Source organism: Staurois parvus, unplaced genomic scaffold, assembly GCF_062004578.1.
Source record: "Staurois parvus isolate SC_StPar_1 unplaced genomic scaffold, SC_StPar_1.0 ptg000031l, whole genome shotgun sequence".
Classification (NCBI taxonomy): Eukaryota; Metazoa; Chordata; class Amphibia; order Anura; family Ranidae; genus Staurois; species Staurois parvus.
In genome coordinates, this window is record NW_028317827.1 from 15,263,742 (window position 1) to 15,280,767 (window position 17,026).

The 17,026-nt window shown below is 39.3% G+C and overlaps 1 protein-coding gene and 1 pseudogene across 1 annotated transcript in view; both read left to right on the plus strand.

Moving 5' to 3' along the window:
• LOC149470822 (uncharacterized) overlaps window positions 1-17,026 on the plus strand; it is a 139,902-nt pseudogene that overhangs the window by 52,614 nt on the left and 70,262 nt on the right.
• The window catches only part of XIRP2 (xin actin binding repeat containing 2), a 181,161-nt gene continuing 168,550 nt past the window's right edge, over window positions 4,416-17,026 (plus strand). Inside the window, exon 1 of the mRNA XM_089660274.1 lies at window positions 4,416-4,622. The gene's annotated coding sequence lies outside the window, so the exon portion shown is untranslated. The remainder of the gene's footprint in view (window positions 4,623-17,026) is intronic.

A 17,026-nucleotide genomic window follows, 5' to 3' on the forward strand; every position in this document is an offset into this window, starting at 1 on the left:
AAACATGTCTGGATTACATTTGCATTTATCCTCACATCATCAAATTCTCACATGGGAAAAAAAGCTACTTATTTCTGATGTCTTACTATTTATTTCCAATAAAAACCAAGGAAACAAAAATATATGTATTCAAATTTGCTACCAAATTAAGCCCTATTTGTGCCAAAAACAACGATGTACAGGGTGGGCCAAAATTAGGTATACATTATTCCTACATTATTGTACATTATAATGGGGTCCCTCTTCATTTTGCTTTGTTCGTATAAAGTTTCAATCCTTGCATTCAATCAGGTGATGCGGAAACACTGCTTTTATACGACCTGACATCTATGGACTTCTTTTTTGGGGATGTAATAAAATATAAGCTTTTTGAGCTGAAACTCTGCACAGAGGACAAATTAAAGGAATTTATCTTGCAAGGATTTATGGACATTGATGCTAACTAGAATTTGAGTGGTACTGTTTGTCAGTCACGTTGTCAGGGACAGGATTGGGGAACGTTGTAGCATTGATGGAGGACATTTCGAGCATTTTAGAGACTAAAAAGTGTCACAGCATCTAGGACAGGTTCTAGAGAAGTTGCACCTAGGAGACTAAAAAATAAAGATCAGTACGCTATACTAACTTTTGGCCATATCATTATCAATACCTGTAAAGGAATAAAAAAAATGGAACTAATAAGTAAATGTATAATATTACAATTAAACGCCATCATCCTGATCAGGAATGTATACCTACCCTGTATAATACGTTAGGGTAGACTATACATGCTAAAAGATAAAATACGAACAAAAACAAATGAGTAAATAAAAACACTTTGGGACTGAAGAGGAATTGGGGAGTGTGACAGAAAGCCAAGCAAAACTATTTCCCTTTTTGTGCTGGATAGTGAGCTTGCTTGGCTCACTAAGGGGTTAACGAGCTCAGCTGAAGCAGGTTAAGTACTTTGGGCTCTATAAAACCGTAAGGCTAGGTTCACATCTGTGCCACTGCGAATCCGCACGAAAATGCGTGCAGCCACACCACCAGCACAAAGAAATGCGGACCCGCGGGCAGGTGCCATTACTTCTAATGGCACGCTGCCCGCACTGGAAAACGCAACCGTACTGGGAGCCGAGGTTCCTGTGCGGGCTGCATTTTCAGAAGAAGTGTAGGGACTTCTTCCCTGCGTGTTACGGGGCACAGGAGTCCATTCAAATGAATGGGCTCTCGTGTTCGCTCAAAACGCAGCCCGCACTGGGGCTAAAACTTCCAGGCTGCTAAGGGAGGATGTGCATCCTGGAACTAGATCTCTGTGTAGGACAGATTGGGGAGCAGCAATGTCCATGTGTGGTGAGACTAAGTCTGTGTGTTACGGGGCACGGGAGTCCATTCAAATGAATGGGCTCTCGTGTCCACTCAAAACGTGGCCCGCACTGGGGCTAAAACTCCCAGGCTGCTAAGGGAGGATGTGCATCCTGTAACTAGATCTCTGTGTAGGACAGATTGGGGAGCAGCAATGTCCGTGTGTGGTGAGACTAAGTCTGTGTGACAGTCAGGTACCTGGGCAGCATTAGGCTGTTCCAGGACAAGTAGTTAGGTTCTTGTGTTTGTAGTTAGAAGCCCAAGGTGGCAAGGACTTATTTTGTTTTTATTTTTGCAGTTTTGATGTCTGCACTTTGTAAACACAACCATTGTAAATAAATTACAATTTTGTTTCCCCAAGATCCTGCTGTCTTGCTGTGCCTTTTTTTATCATGCTGCAACTCATCCAGGGAGTCACGCACAACCCGCTACTGAGCTACTGAGCTAATTCCTCATAGGAGAAAAAGAGCCAGGAACTAAAGTGGTTCACCTATAATTAGATATACAGACACTGCTTCCAACTTTGCCGTATTACCCAATAGTTGTTCTTAACTGGTGCTTCTAGCCATGAAAAACTGGGGATAATTTATCAAAACTGGAGTAGATAAATGTGCATGGCAACCGATCAGCTTCTATCTTTAGCTTGTTCAGTTAAACGGTAATTCCACTTTCATGGGAAATAGTAGCAAATAAAAAAAAAAATAGAGCATATAGAATTGCCACACAAGTTGTATTGTATTTAAATGTTATTAAAAATTACCTCTTTTTTTCAATCTGCAGTGCTCTAATTTTCTGCAAAATAGCAACCTAGAGGTATTCTGTACACAGATGGTGTACAGGACCCCCCCCCCCCCCAGAAATGTTATTTCCTGCTTGTGTGATTGGCTTACTGATTGTTCCAGAAGCCTGCACTAAGATACAAGTTTAATTTTGGGTATCCCCTGCAACACAAATGTAATTTTTGGTAAAATAATCCCAAAGGGAAATCATGTCTAAAGGGATTCGTATCCTTCCACTTTCCTCATTATAGCCCTGTGAGTGCCACAGCTGATTGGTAATTATAAAATCGCTCCCATTCACAGTCATGGACACAGACAAACAACTGTTTCTTAACAAAACATAGGATTCTGCAACAAAGTTTGTTACATTGATCACTCAGATGGGAATGTTTTTTACTATGCACTATCCTGAAAAATAAAAAAAACACAATATTTTCACAGTATATAATATTATTTATTGCCTCCAGGACTTCTCCAGAGCCTCTCCCATCTCTGGAACTCTTTACCACAATCTGTCCGACTATTTCCCACTCTGTCCACTTTTAGGCGATCCCTGAAAACCTATCTCTTCGGGAAGCCAAACCTGCCTTCAGGTAATAAATACAAATCTTCTATTTCTCCCATCAGTTCATCTTCCACAGTTTTTTCTCGTTTGCTCCATCAGCCCCTCTCTATTAGATTGTAAGATCCCAGGAGCAGGGCCCTCCTAACTCTCTTGTATTGAATTCTATTGTTGCTGAATTGTCTCCTGTTGGTGCTGTATAAATCCTGTTTAATAATAATGATAATATTTGTTCTACCTACTGTATATAATATTGATATAGTATGCATCATTTACAGGGTACATAGTAAAACTTTTCTCACCAATTCCTATGCCCCAGCGAAGATCACAATTACCTCAATCACACTCCAACAAATTTGGTAGGAATCTAATTTACCTACTTAGATGTTTTTGGGTTGTAGGAGGAAACTGGAGTACATATTGAAATTACATGCAAAGACAGAGAGAATGTAAAAAACATACAAAGTTGTTATATTCCTATCCTTGGATATCAGAACCTAAACTGTAAACCTTCATTCTAAAAATATGCCATAATACACCCAGGCAGAGCAGGGCTAATGGTATTGCTGGGTCCAAGGCTGCTGTTAGAAACCACGGGGCCCCATACAGCGAACCTGACCAGTCCCACCGAAAAAAAAAACAGTTTTCTATGCTTCAGTTATGAATAAACACAGTGAGTGATCAGTACCAATTGCTCATTGTGGTCATTCAGGAAAGATATGGGCTGGTAAATGTGACCTTCCCCCACTCTCCATCCTGTAGGATCCTATTGTGTGCTTGCAGCTGCCGATGGGAAGGAGAGGAGTGAAGCCAGCAGCACTGTGGGGGTGTGGGCGCAAAGGGCGACCTGGGCAACAAGCGGAAATGTATGGTGCACAGGGAAGGTGATGGGTGCAGCATGGGGGCAAGTACTGGAACCGATCCCCTATATGGCTCTCTCTGCAGCAGCTGAAAGCCAGTGGGAGAGAGAGAAGAAAAAGGCAGCTTTCTGCTGCTGCAGAGAGAGCCACACAGGAGATCGGTTCCAGTAATGCCCCCCCCTTCCCCAGTGTTGATCACCCTACCTGCCCACATCTGGTTCACACAGCTGCCTGGGCACTGTACAAGAGGACTGGCGGTACCCCCTTATCCATGTCCCAAAGTGATTCAAATGGTCTGCCATTTTATGCCATTGAATGGTATGTAAAATAATCACTATAATTTGACTTCTTTTTGTACATATCAGGAATACCCTTTAACTAATCCACCATCCTTGCTGGACACATCCTCAGGAGTACAGTGCTGACTGACAGTTCTGCTTCCCAAGAAATCCCATTTCATTTATCAGCTCCTTGCACTAGCTGGTCTTTCTGCTATATAAAATACAAGTTCTGATACCTGAGCTTGCGGGATTAATTTATCCTCCAATCCTCAGTCTAACAGCCACAAATACATGTGTAGCTCAGTACTACAGTGTCCTCACTCTTACTACATAAGCCAGACGAATATGATTCTTGATTCGTTTAATTGTGAAGGTTATAATCAGAATAAATTAGCAAAATACAAGAACTGAATATTTCTGTCTTTCACACTTGGAGAAGTTAATAGTGTCTTTAGTAACAGGTTTTAAGAGACAGGAATTAAGTCTGGCACTGGGCAGACAGAACTCAGGCCCTATAAATAGAGCGGAGGGGTCCACCTTTTTACAGGCAAGCAAAAATAAAATCAGCTGTCACCATTAATACATTTCTGAGAAGGAAGAAGTACTGAGTGTGGAGCTGGTCTCCACAAGCTGACTGTAACTTATCGGGGACTGGGAACTATTCACAGCAGGATCACCAGAGAATTGCCCAAAAATCTTCAAAATAAAAAAAAAATGTTGAGCGCTTGAGGGGGAGCCGAATTTCACTGTATATGCGGTGTTGGTACGTCAAGTGTTACTAAACGTGATATAAAAGGTAAGCCCTTAGTTGCACTGGCCATGTAGGCTGGAATCACAAATTGCCAATTGATCTTTTTTGTGCTTTCCATCGCATGTGCATGTGTCCTTGCCTAAAAAAATGTTTTTTTTTTGTCGGTAAAAAATGTTGGTCTGCTAGTCATATGATTTATTGTGTTATATACATTACATGTGTATTTTACTGCATTACTATACATTTTTATGGCCTCCACAAAACCTAATAATGCACTAAAATCTGGACTATAATTTCTGCAATGCTGCATTGAGGTAAGGACAGACCTGAGTGATGCGTATGACAATCCCACGTGTGCTGCGGTTTCTCTACAATAGATGACTGCGTTATTGTGCTGTGAACCGCTCATACGTGAACATAGCCTCATGCTATACCTGGAGAGCTGAGTTATTTTTTATGCAGTGATCCCTAAGTGTGAATATACGATTTCCTGGGATGTCAACTTTAAATGTGACACTGCTCTGGGATCCTAAAAATATGTGTCTTTTTACAACTGTATCAAGTTTTTAACCCAGATTCAGGTCACAGTTTTCAGACTTAAGAAGTGAAATGTGTTAAACTGTTTGTACGCAAACTGCTAACAAAATGTTAGGCTCCTATAGTAAAAATCATTGTATGATGGTAACTGTATGGGGTTAATACCTGTAATTAGAGTTTTCTGTTTGAATTTTCTTTTTTTATTTATATACCTGTTTTTCTCCACATTTACATGTAGACCAAGCTGTCCAGCAAACATCGCTGTTACCCCTCCAGGGTGCTTACAATCATCACCTTTTTTTATACATATGGTTTAAACCCTTTCTCCAAAAAAAATGGCTTTAAAAGTGTTAGCTGGGGTTAGGCTTTAATTTGTCATTTATTTTACTTCCATCTAAAACAGTGACAATGCTGTAGTGATTTCATTGCAGAATAAACAGTGTTGTGACCTTGTTAAAGGAAGTAGAACTACTGGTGGGATAACCAGGTAAAAAATTATATTTTAATAGGAACTCAGAAACACCAAAACTGCAGTGTTAATGCTTGCGACAGACTGCAGCATATACACTCACCGGCCACTTTCTTAGGTACACCTATTCATTGCTTGGTAACACAAATTGATAATCGGCCAATCACATGGCAGCAACTCAATTCATTTAGGCATGTAGATGTGGTGAATACGACTTGCTTAAGTTCAAACCGAGCATGAGTATGAGGGAAAAAAGGGGATTTAAGTGACTTTGAACATGACATGGTTGTTGGTGCCAAGTAGGTTGGTCTGAGTATTTACAAAAACTGCTGATCTACTGGAATTTTCACGCACAACCATCTCTAGGGTTTACAGAGAATGGTCTGAAAAAAATAAAATATCCAGTGAGCGGCAGTTGTGTGGACAAAAATGCCTTGATGTCAGAGGTCAGAGGAGAATGAGCAGACTGGTTGCTGCAGTGTTCAGATGGTAGGGTCAGAATTTGGCATAACCAAATCTATCTATCATGCCTTATATCAAAGGTTCAGGTTGTTGGTGGTGATGTAATGGTGTGGGGGATATTTTCTTAGCACTAGCAAGGTATATGTAATAAAGTGGTCGGTGATTGTCATTTTACAATAGACTATTATTCAAGTGATTATAATATAACTTTTCCGTGATAAAGAAAACACTAGTTTACTTAGAAAGCAAAAACTGTTATAATAAAGGCTGTAACATGTAGAATATAATTATGTGATTGCTACGTGGGGTTGCTTAGTGATAACCTGTATAGTACAACTAAATTAAAAGAAAATATTTTCTGTGCATTCATTTTCTGTATATTTTTTTACATTTTTTTTCAAAGAGCTTTTGTTTTTCTGCTATAAGAAAGCCATACAGTATGATGTTGGCATATTTCTTGTTTTTTTGTAATAGTCTCTGTGTTGTATACATGACTTTCCTCCTTGTTGATGATAGTTAAAAGCCTCACTGAATAATGGATTGCAAAGTTAATTGACTATGTGCCCAGTGCCCTAACCTATACATACAGTCAGGTCCATAAATATTGGGACATCGACACAATTCTAACATTTTTGGCTCTATACACCACCACAATGGATTTGAAATGAAACAAACAAGATGTGCTTTAACTGCAGACTGTCAGCTTTAATTTGAGGGTATTTACATCCAAATCAGGTGAACGGTGTAGGAATTACAACAGTTTGCATGTGTGCCTCCCACTTGTTAAGGGACAAAAAGTAATGGGACAGAATAATAATCATAAATCAAACTTTCACTTTTTAATACTTGGTTGCAAATCCTTTGCAGTCAATTACAGCCTGAAGTCTGGAACGCATAGACATCACCAGATGCTGGGTTTCATCCCTGGTGATGCTCTGCCAGGCCTCTACTGCAACTGTCTTCAGTTCCTGCTTGTTCTTGGGGCATTTTCCCTTCAGTTTTGTCTTCAGCAAGTGAAATGCATGCTCAATCGGATTCCGGTCAGGTGATTGACTTGGCCATTGCATAACATTCCACTTCTTTCCCTTAAAAAACTCTTTGGTTGCTTTTGCAGTATGCTTTGGGTCATTGTCCATCTGCACTGTGAAGTGGCATCCAATGAGTTCTGAAGCATTTGGCTGAATATGAGCAGATAATATTGCCTGAAACACTTCAGAATTCATCCTGCTGCTTTTGTCAGCAGTCACATCATCAATAAATACAAAAGAACCAGTTCCATTGGTAGCCATACATGCCCACGCCATGACACTACCACCACCATGCTTCACTGATGAGGTGGTATGCTTAGGATCATGAGCAGTTCCTTTCCTTCTCCATACTCTTCTCTTCCCATCACTCTGATACAAGTTGATATTGGTCTCATCTGTCCATAGGATGTTGTTCCAGAACTGTGAAGGCTTTTTTAGATGTCGTTTGGCAAACTCTAATCTGGCCTTCCTGTTTTTGAGGCTCCCCAATGGTTTACATCTTGTGGTGAACCCTCTGTATTCACTCTGGTGAAGTCTTCTCTTGATTGTTGACTTTGACACACATACACCTACCTCCTGGAGAGTGTTCTTGATCTGGCCAACTGTTGTGAAGGGTGTATTCTTCACCAGGGAAAGAATTATTCGGTCATCCACCACAGTTGTTTTCCGTGGTCTTCCGGGTCTTTTGGTGTTGCTGAGCTCACCGGTGCGTTCCTTCTTTTTAAGAATGTTCCAAACAATTGTTTTGGCCACGCCTAATGTTTTTGCTATCTCTCTGATGTTTTTTTTTTTTTTCAGCCTAATGATGGCTTGCTTCACTGATAGTGACAGCTCTTTGGATCTCATCTTGAGAGTTGACAGCAACAGATTCCAAATGCAAATAGTACACTTGAAATGAACTCTGGACCTTTTATCTGCTCATTGTAATCGGGATAATGAGGGAATAACACACACCTGGCCATGGAACAGCTGAGAAGCCAATTGTCCCTTTACTTTTGGTCCCTTAACAAGTGGGAGGCACATATGCAAACTGTTGTAATTCCTACACCGTTCACCTGATTTGGATGTAAATACCCTCAAATTAAAGCTGACAGTCTGCAGTTAAATTACATCTTGTTCATTTCACTTCAAATCCATTGTGGTGGTGTATAGAGCCAAAAATGTTAGAATTGTGTCCATGTCCCAATATTTATGGACCTGACTGTACCATTCAGACATTAGCTAATTATAGAAATTAAAGAAAAAAATACATAATATAGTTTTGATGGGTCACAGCATTTTTATATAATTATTGCAGTTTGCACCATCTTGGTGATTAAAACTGTATGCATCGGCTTTATTTATGCAGTTCATATGATAACCATTATGAAAGATGCAGTCCACCAAGGTGATGTTCTTTTAAAATGCTAATTTTTGCCCAGACCAGAAAAAGGCAGACCATTCTGTATCATTGTGTGCAGTGCTATAGCTAGAGACACTCCATAAACAGATGATTATTTCTGCTATAGTTATATACTGCACTGCATTCACCTAGAGCTGTGGTGCCAGAGTGGGGCCTACAGAGCGCTAACTTAGACCAAACTTTCCCATTGCACAAACCTGGTCTCTTTCCTTTGTCCTGGAGCCTTTTTCTAAATTGGATGAAAGCTCCACAAGAATAAAGGGGCATGTAGGCATTATAAGTACAGAATAGGTAAGGCCAAGATGGTAACAGAAAACAAATAGGTGGCAGAGGAGGAAAACAGCATCAAGGGACAGGAATAAATACAGCAGCAGTTACAAATAAAAAAAATAGATAAGCTTAAGACTATGCTTGAATCTCTATATCACTTCTCTGATGGCTCCAAAAAGGCAACTTTATTCTTCACATAAACTTTTGAGTTACAAAAACATTTGCAAGATTTTCTATTTCATGTGTATGATTGCTGCTACTTTTCACAAAATGTAATTTAACATTAGTAATTAGTTTAGTAGCACATTAACAGGTATCAATTTTTATAGGGTAATAAGTTGACGTAGACATGGTAGACTCTTGTATCTTTGATGGGAGATTGTTAGTTTTGTGGGTGACTCTGTTCACCTTCAGTTCAGCTGCTTCTAGCACAGGTAAAGGTAAGCATTTTGCTTCTTTACTGTTAGGGATTAATTTGGACTTATGTTACTGTTAAGGTCAGTGGTTGGGTATTTTAGCTGATAGGTTTCAATGTAAGTGTACTTTCTGTAAATGTGACTTGCCTTCCCTAATCCTGAGCTGAACTATACTAGAAATCCTCCAGCTCAGCTGCTTACCTTAGGAAAACTGTTGAGGCCTGCTCAAACCAAAGATCCTCCATAGTACTGACTGTGTCTGCACAATAAGTCCATCATTTACAGTAGAGAATGGAGACATTTGGAAGATGGTTCTACTATCATTTACATTTAAGGCCAGTATGAAAGGAGAGATCAGGAGGATGAACCTGTCGTTTTCAGCAAACCAAATTTGTCCTACTGAGATAAATAAGCGGATGTTTCTAGTATAGCTAAGTTCAGTAGGGCTAGAGAGGGTGAGTACCCTTTTACTAAGAGTATTTATTTAGTTCAGGTACTTACAGTGGGGATCGAAAGTTTGGGCACCCCAGCTAAAAATTTGTATTAATGTGCATAAAGAAGCCAAGGAAAGATGGAAAAATCTCCAAAAGGCTTCAAATTACAGATTAGACATTCTTATAATATCTCAACATAGTTAGATTTTTTTTTCCATATTTCCATCATTTACACTTTCAAAATAACAGAAAACAAAAAAATGGTGTCTGCAAAAGTTTGGGCACCCTGCAGAATTTATAGCATGCACTGCCCCCTTTGCCAAGCTGAGACCTGCCAGTGTCATGGATTGTTCTCAATCATTGTCTGGGAAGACCAGGTGATGTCAATCTCAAAGGTTTTAAATGCCCAGACTCATCTGACCTTGCCCCAACAATCAGCACCATGGGTTCTTCTAAGCAGTTGTCTAGAAAACTGAAACTGAAAATAGTTGACGCTCACAAAGCTGGAGAAGGCTATAGGAAGATAGCAAAGCGTTTTCAGATGTCAATATCCTCTGTTCGGAATGTAATTAAGAAATGGCAGTCATCAGGAACAGTGGAAGTTAAAGCAACATCTGGAAGACCAAGAAAAATATCAGACAGAACAACTCGCAGGATTGTGAGAAAAACAATTCAAAACCCATGTTTGACTGCACGATCCCTCCAGAAAGATCTGGCAGACGCTGGAGTTGTGGTACACTATTCCACTATAAAGAGATGCTTGTACAAATATGGTCTTCATGGAAGAGTCATCAGAAGAAAACCTCTTCTACGTCCTCACCACAAAAATCATCGTTTGAACTTTGCAAATGAACATATAGACAAGCCTGATGCATTTTGGAAACAAGTTCTGTGGACCGATGAGGTTAAAATTGAACTTTTGGCCGGAATGAGCAAAGGTACGTTTGGAGAAGAAGGGGCACAGAATTTAATGAAAAGAACCTCTGTCCAACTGTTAAGCATGGGGTTGGATCAATCATGCTTTGGGGTTGTGTTGCAGCCAGTGGCACAGGGAACATCTCACGAGTAGAAGGATAAATGGATTCAATAAAATTGCAGCAAATTTTGGATGGTAACTTGATGCCATCTGTGAAAAAGCTGAAGTTAAAGAGAGGGTGGCTTCTACAAATGGATAATGATCCTAAACACACCTCGAAATCCACAGGGGATTACGTCAAGAGGCGTAAACTGAAGGTTTTGCCATGGCCTTCACAGTCTCCTGACCTCAACATAATTGAAAATCTATGGATAGACCTTAAAAGAGCAGTGCGTGACAGACAGCCCAGAAATCTCAAAGAACTGGAAGACTTTTGTAAGGAAGAATGGGCAAAGATACCTCAAACAAGACTCTTGGCCGGCTACAAAAAGCGTTTACAAGCTGTGATACTTGCCAAAGGGGGCAGTACAAGATATTAACTCTGCAGGGTGCCCAAAGTTTTGCAGACGCCATTTTGTTGTTTTCTGTTATTTTGAAAGTGTAAATGATGGAAATAAAATCTAACTTTTGTTGAGATATTATAAGAATGTCTAATCTGTAATTTGATGCCTTTTGGAGATTTTTCCATCTTTCCTTGGCTTCTTTATGCACATTAATACAAATTTTTAGCTGGGGTGCCCAAACTTTCGATCCCCACTGTATATAGCGCTGTCAATTTGCACAGCGCTTTACACACACATATATATATATATATATATATATAGTGCATTCATATCAGTCCTTAACCCTCAAGTGGCGTACAATCTAAGGTCCCTAACACACATTCATAAATACACATACTAGGGTCAATTTAGACAGGATCCCATTAACCTACCAGCATGTGTTTGGAGTGTGGGAGGGAACCGGAGTACCCAGAGCAGGAGAAACCCATGCAGGCACAGAGTAAACATGCAAACTCCAGGCAGGTGGTGCCATGGTTGGGATTTGAACCAACTACCCTAGTACTGCCAGGTGGAAGTGCTAACCATTTAGCCACTGTGCTGCCCAGTACACTTACATTTAAAGGTTAGATATTAAGGGTTTTAGTGTTAGGTGTGGGAGGTTAAGTGATAAGGATTCATTTTAGGGATTGAATCAAGTGTTTCTGGTTAGATATTGAGGTGAGGACTAAGTGTTAGTGAAGAGGGTAAGAGCACATTTTAGGGTTTAGGTTAGGTGTTAGATTTTGGAGGATGGGGATCAAGCATTAGGTTAGGTGTTAAAGTGTAACTCTAAGAGGATGATGATGACTGATATTATGTTCTACCCCTCCCTGTATAAAAAAAATAGTTGCATTCTTCACTTACCCTCTCCATGCTCCAACATGTGCCCAATATCTTCTTTGAAGAGTGCCAGAGGACCCCATTACAGCAGAATGACACTACCATTATGTCCATTTCTTGTGAGCCCAGCCTAATATTTACATGCCCTCATAGGGGGTGCGCCATCACACAGGCTGGACTCGCGGTATTCCAGAACTGGGCACGGTGCTCACACATTATCACACATGACCACTGCTAAATCCTTGAAGAATTACCACCGCTGCCTCCCCTCCCTAGGTAAAAGAAGGCAAAGAAGCTTGGAATAGTCACTGGACTGTCCAAAAGGCCTAAAAAAATGTATGTAATTGGGGGGGGTCAGTTGACAGGATGAAAATCTGCAATTTTGCTTTAAACCAACCATACATGGATCGAAACTCATCCGGTTCAGCAGCGTTGGGTAAGGGGGTGAGTATTCGATGACAAGTTAAAACTTAAGCACTAATTTTTGGAATTAAGTCTATGGTTCAGATAAGGAAGAGGCTAGTGTTAGAATGTGCTTTAGTGTTAGGGACAATTCACATGTTAGAGACACATGGAGAGCCTCATATTTTTCACTTGATGAGAGCAAGTGTGCCAGACTGCCTCCCACTTTACCTATTCCCTGGTTTAAGTGGCGTGGAAGTTACAAAACTTTTATAAGCACCAATCTAAGCTCACGAGTACACTGCTATTATGGTTATGAACTGTCTTCCTGTATCATGAAGCTTGAGACCACAGTGTGTACCTATCCATAATAGCATAAATGCAGTCATAGGGTGTAATGTAATATGCAGCCAAAAGACTCATCTTTCTACTTATGTCATGTGTATCTTGTTTAGAATCACTATTAGATATCTCAAAATGTTTTACATTCTAATTAATAAAACAGAGTTCAATGTGGAATGGCAGTTTGTACCTCATTCATTTCTGCCAAGTGTCTGCATCCCTAGTAATGGTATGATTGCAATGGTAACTTCTCCATGGTGGTTATGGCTATTGTATACCAGGACATAGGGTGCATGTTTAATCTGTACTGCAAATGACATGAACTGTAGGCCAAGCAACTTGTTAAAGATGGTTCTTGTTTCTCTGGTGATCAGCCAAACTTGCCTCCCATGGCTTACCTTGGCCGTGGCATGCTTACAAAAACATCTAAAGCAAACAGAGATTCAGCATATCTTAGGAGCACAGAATACAAGCCAGTCATAACACTGCAGTGAGGTTAAAATTAATGCTGCTGGCACAACAAATGTACATAGATTACTGTCACCAGCCAAGGAAAAATATGCATTCCCCTGCATTGTAACCCAAGCTATTCTGAACCAGTTTTGAAGGGATTGCAGCTTAAAATGATTTATTCCTCGTGCTTGGGTACTTTAACAAGTAATGAAACCAAGAAGGATAAACTTAGTTTTTAAATCACCCAAAGTAAAGATTCAATGACATGTTCTGTGTTTAATAATAAAAAATGTTCTGCCTGTCTGCGTTTAGCCTGAAACGCACCGGGCTAAGAAGAGCTGGAATACTATTATTACAAAGGCGAGAGCCACGCCATTAGGTAAATTTATTTTAGGTTTGCATTGCAATTTCTTGAGTGCAGCCAGATAGTTCTTCATACATGGGATTTGTCAATGTTTAATAATCAGAAATAAAAAGTCCAATTTCAAGCCCCATTATTGTTTTTTAAAGACAGAAATCAGCCAAAAAGATATTTAGAGAAACAGAAAGAACATGATTTAAATACATTTGCTGCTTCAAAATGTTCTCTTTCATATTCCTTCATGCCATAAATGACCAGATAACGTTTGTAGCAGAATGATTCAGAATTTTAAACAAATGTTGAATTAAAAAAGTAAAGTTACACATGAACTTAAAGTCACTTTGATATGAGAGAATTATGGGGCTGCTGAAGCAAGCATACTGTAAATGAGTGCCAGAAGAGTATCAGAACTATTCATCTCTATACTTGTTCCAGGTCAGGTCAAGAAAAATGGCAACCACTAAAATTTAGAGAGTTCAGCAGCTAGTTTCACAAGATGAATGCCAAGATGAGATCCACGTGACAGCCATTTTGTGACTTTGGATTCAATTTAAATATAAATATAAAGGTCTTGTATCTATGTAGGATTATTACTTTCAAATGAAACTCCATCAAGATTTTTTTTTTTTGGTGAAGAAAAGAATGAAAACCCTGGTCAGGTTTTTATTGCTGTGTGCCTTATGGGGAGATTTTCCACTCACTCCTTATTCTAAAAATAAGATAAAATCTACGCTATGTAAGGAAGTCTCATCTTTGTCATTAATCATTTGGACTGCTGTTCACATTGGGAAATGTCCTATCACTTTCTGCTCTGGTAACTCTGGTCAGTGATAGGAAATTTTTTTTATACAAAAAAATTCTTGCAACCAAAAAACATTAAATATAAAAGTACAAACATAAGCAGGTAAAGCCACACTCTGGCATAACAAAAACTCTAATATTCAAAAGGAAAAACCCCATAGCCCAACCCATAAGGGTCTATGACCCAAAAGTCACTGCAAAGTCCCACATAAATATAAAAATGTCTATAACCTCAAAAGTACATACCTGTGGGAAAAAAAAACATGTAGGCCTTCCGGCCATATGAGAATACCATATAACACATAGCACCACAATGCCCACCTCAAAAGAAAAGGGCCACATAGGCCACAACCACTGAAGCCCCCACAAGGCTCTTACCCCAAAGCCTCTGGTCCCTCTGGTCAGTGATAGGACTTACCCTCCTTCCCTCTTAGACAGAAAGTGAAGAGAAATCTAAAAAAAAAAATGCAGACAGTGTTAAAAATAAGCCAGATGTTTTATTTGGCTTCCACTCTGTTCAGCACAAATGAATGAAAAAAAATGAATATAAATGACTATAGTAGTATGACAGAAGTTGGTTAAAAGTTGCAAAATACTGTGGGAATGCATTGAGGTGCTATACCCATACCTAAACCTTTAAATGAAAAATCCAGAAAAACACACTGTTTATTGGATTTTAATTGCCACCATTTATTATACTGAATGTAATCTACCATCTCAGTTTTAACCATCAACACCAAAACACAACACAACATTCAACCTAGCCATCATAGCTGAAACTGATTACCAAACCAAGAATAATTTACCAATAGACATGTGCATTTTATTTCAAAGATGTGGCTATATAGGAATCTCTGAATAGATATACACCGTGTTCCAAATTATTATGCAAATTCTATTTAAGTGTCACAAAGATTAAATATTTTGTTTTTCAGTTTAACTCATGGATGGCATTGTGTGTCGGGGCTCTTTTGATCACTGAAAACAATCTCGGACACCTGTGATAATTAGATTGGCCGGAGAGCCCAATTTAAGGAAAAACTACTAAAGGACGGTGTTCCACATTATTAAACAGAGCACCATTTTCAAGCAATATGGGGAAGAAAAAGGATCTCTCTGCTGCCAAAAAGAGTGAAATAGTTCAATGCCTTGGACGAGGTATGAAAACATTAGATATTTCACGAAAACATAAGCATGATCATCGCACTATTAAGAGATTTGTGGCTGATTCAGAGCACAGACGGGTTCGTGCAGATAAAGGCACATTGAGGAAGATTTCCATGCATCGGATCAAGAGAGCAGCTGCTAAAATACCATTACATAGCAGCAAACAGATATTTGAAGCTGCTGGTGCCTCTGGAGTCCCACAGACATCAAGGTGTGGAGTCTTTCAGAGTCTTGCAACTGTGCATAAACCTTCTATTCAGCCACCAATAACCAATGCTCACAAGCAGAAATTGCTGCATTGGGCAGAAAAATACATGAAGACTAATTTTCAAACAGTCCTGTTCACTGATGAGTGCCATGCAACCCTGGATGGTCCAGATGGATAGAGTAGTGGATGGTTGGTGGATGGCCACCCTGTTCCAACAAGGCTGCGACGTCAGCAGGGCAGTGGTGGAGTCATGTTTTGGGCAGGAATCATGGGAACAGAGCTGGTCGGCCCCTTTAGGGGCCCCGAAGGTGTAAAGATGACCTCTGCAAAGTATGTGGAGTTTATGACTGACCACTTTCTTCCCTGGTACAGAAGGAAGAACTATGCTTTCCATAATAAAATCATCTTCATGCATGACAATGCACCATCTCATGCTGCAAAGAATACCTCTGCATCAATGGCTGCTATGGGGATAAAAGGAGAGAAAGTCATGGTGTGGACTCCATCCTCACCTGACCTCAATCCTATTGAGAACCTTTGGAGCATCCTCAACCAAAAGATCTATGAGGGTGAGAGGCAGTTTACATCCAAACAGCAGCTCTGGGAGGCTATTCTGACATCTTGCAAACAAATTCAAGCAGAAAGTGTCCAAAAACTCACAAGTTCAATGGATGCAAGACTTGTGAAGCTGCTATCAAATAAGGGGTCATATGTTAAAATGTAACGTGACCTGTTAAAATGTTTAAAAAGTTAAAATGTTGTTAAAAGTTTGATTGAAATAGCTTTTGATTTCAGTAAATATGCTGCAAACACAACAAATGACAATTTTCAGTTCTTTACAACCTATAAAGTGTTTTGAAACTTACTGTGCATAATAATTTGGAACAGTGCATTGTAAGGTTTTTATGTTTAACAAAAATCCTGTTATCATTAGGAGGTTTGTTCAATAAAATGTGAATTGTACTCTTAATAGTTGATACCATGAGAATTATGCTGACTGTTATTTACATCAATTATTTAGGTAAATGAGAAAAATATCATTTGCATAATAATTTGGAACACGGTGTAGTAACAAATGTTAACAAAGTTAAGTTAATAACAAATGCGTTTGTTTCATTTAGATGACATCACATGTTGCGATAGTAGTTCAGACCCATAGGAAAATTAATTCAACTTTTAAAGTTGTACAATAATTTGGATTCAAGTAACTTTGTGACCTAAATTGAATTGGTAAATGTCAGAGTCAGTAAGTTCATTTCCACAGTCTAATGCAATTCTTAGGTTTTAACAATTCTGCATTATTGCATTATTTATTCCGCTGCGTCCTAAAATTTCGAATAGTTTCAATATATGAATAATGAAGCCACCCAAAATATCAAAACTGATAACTAATATATAC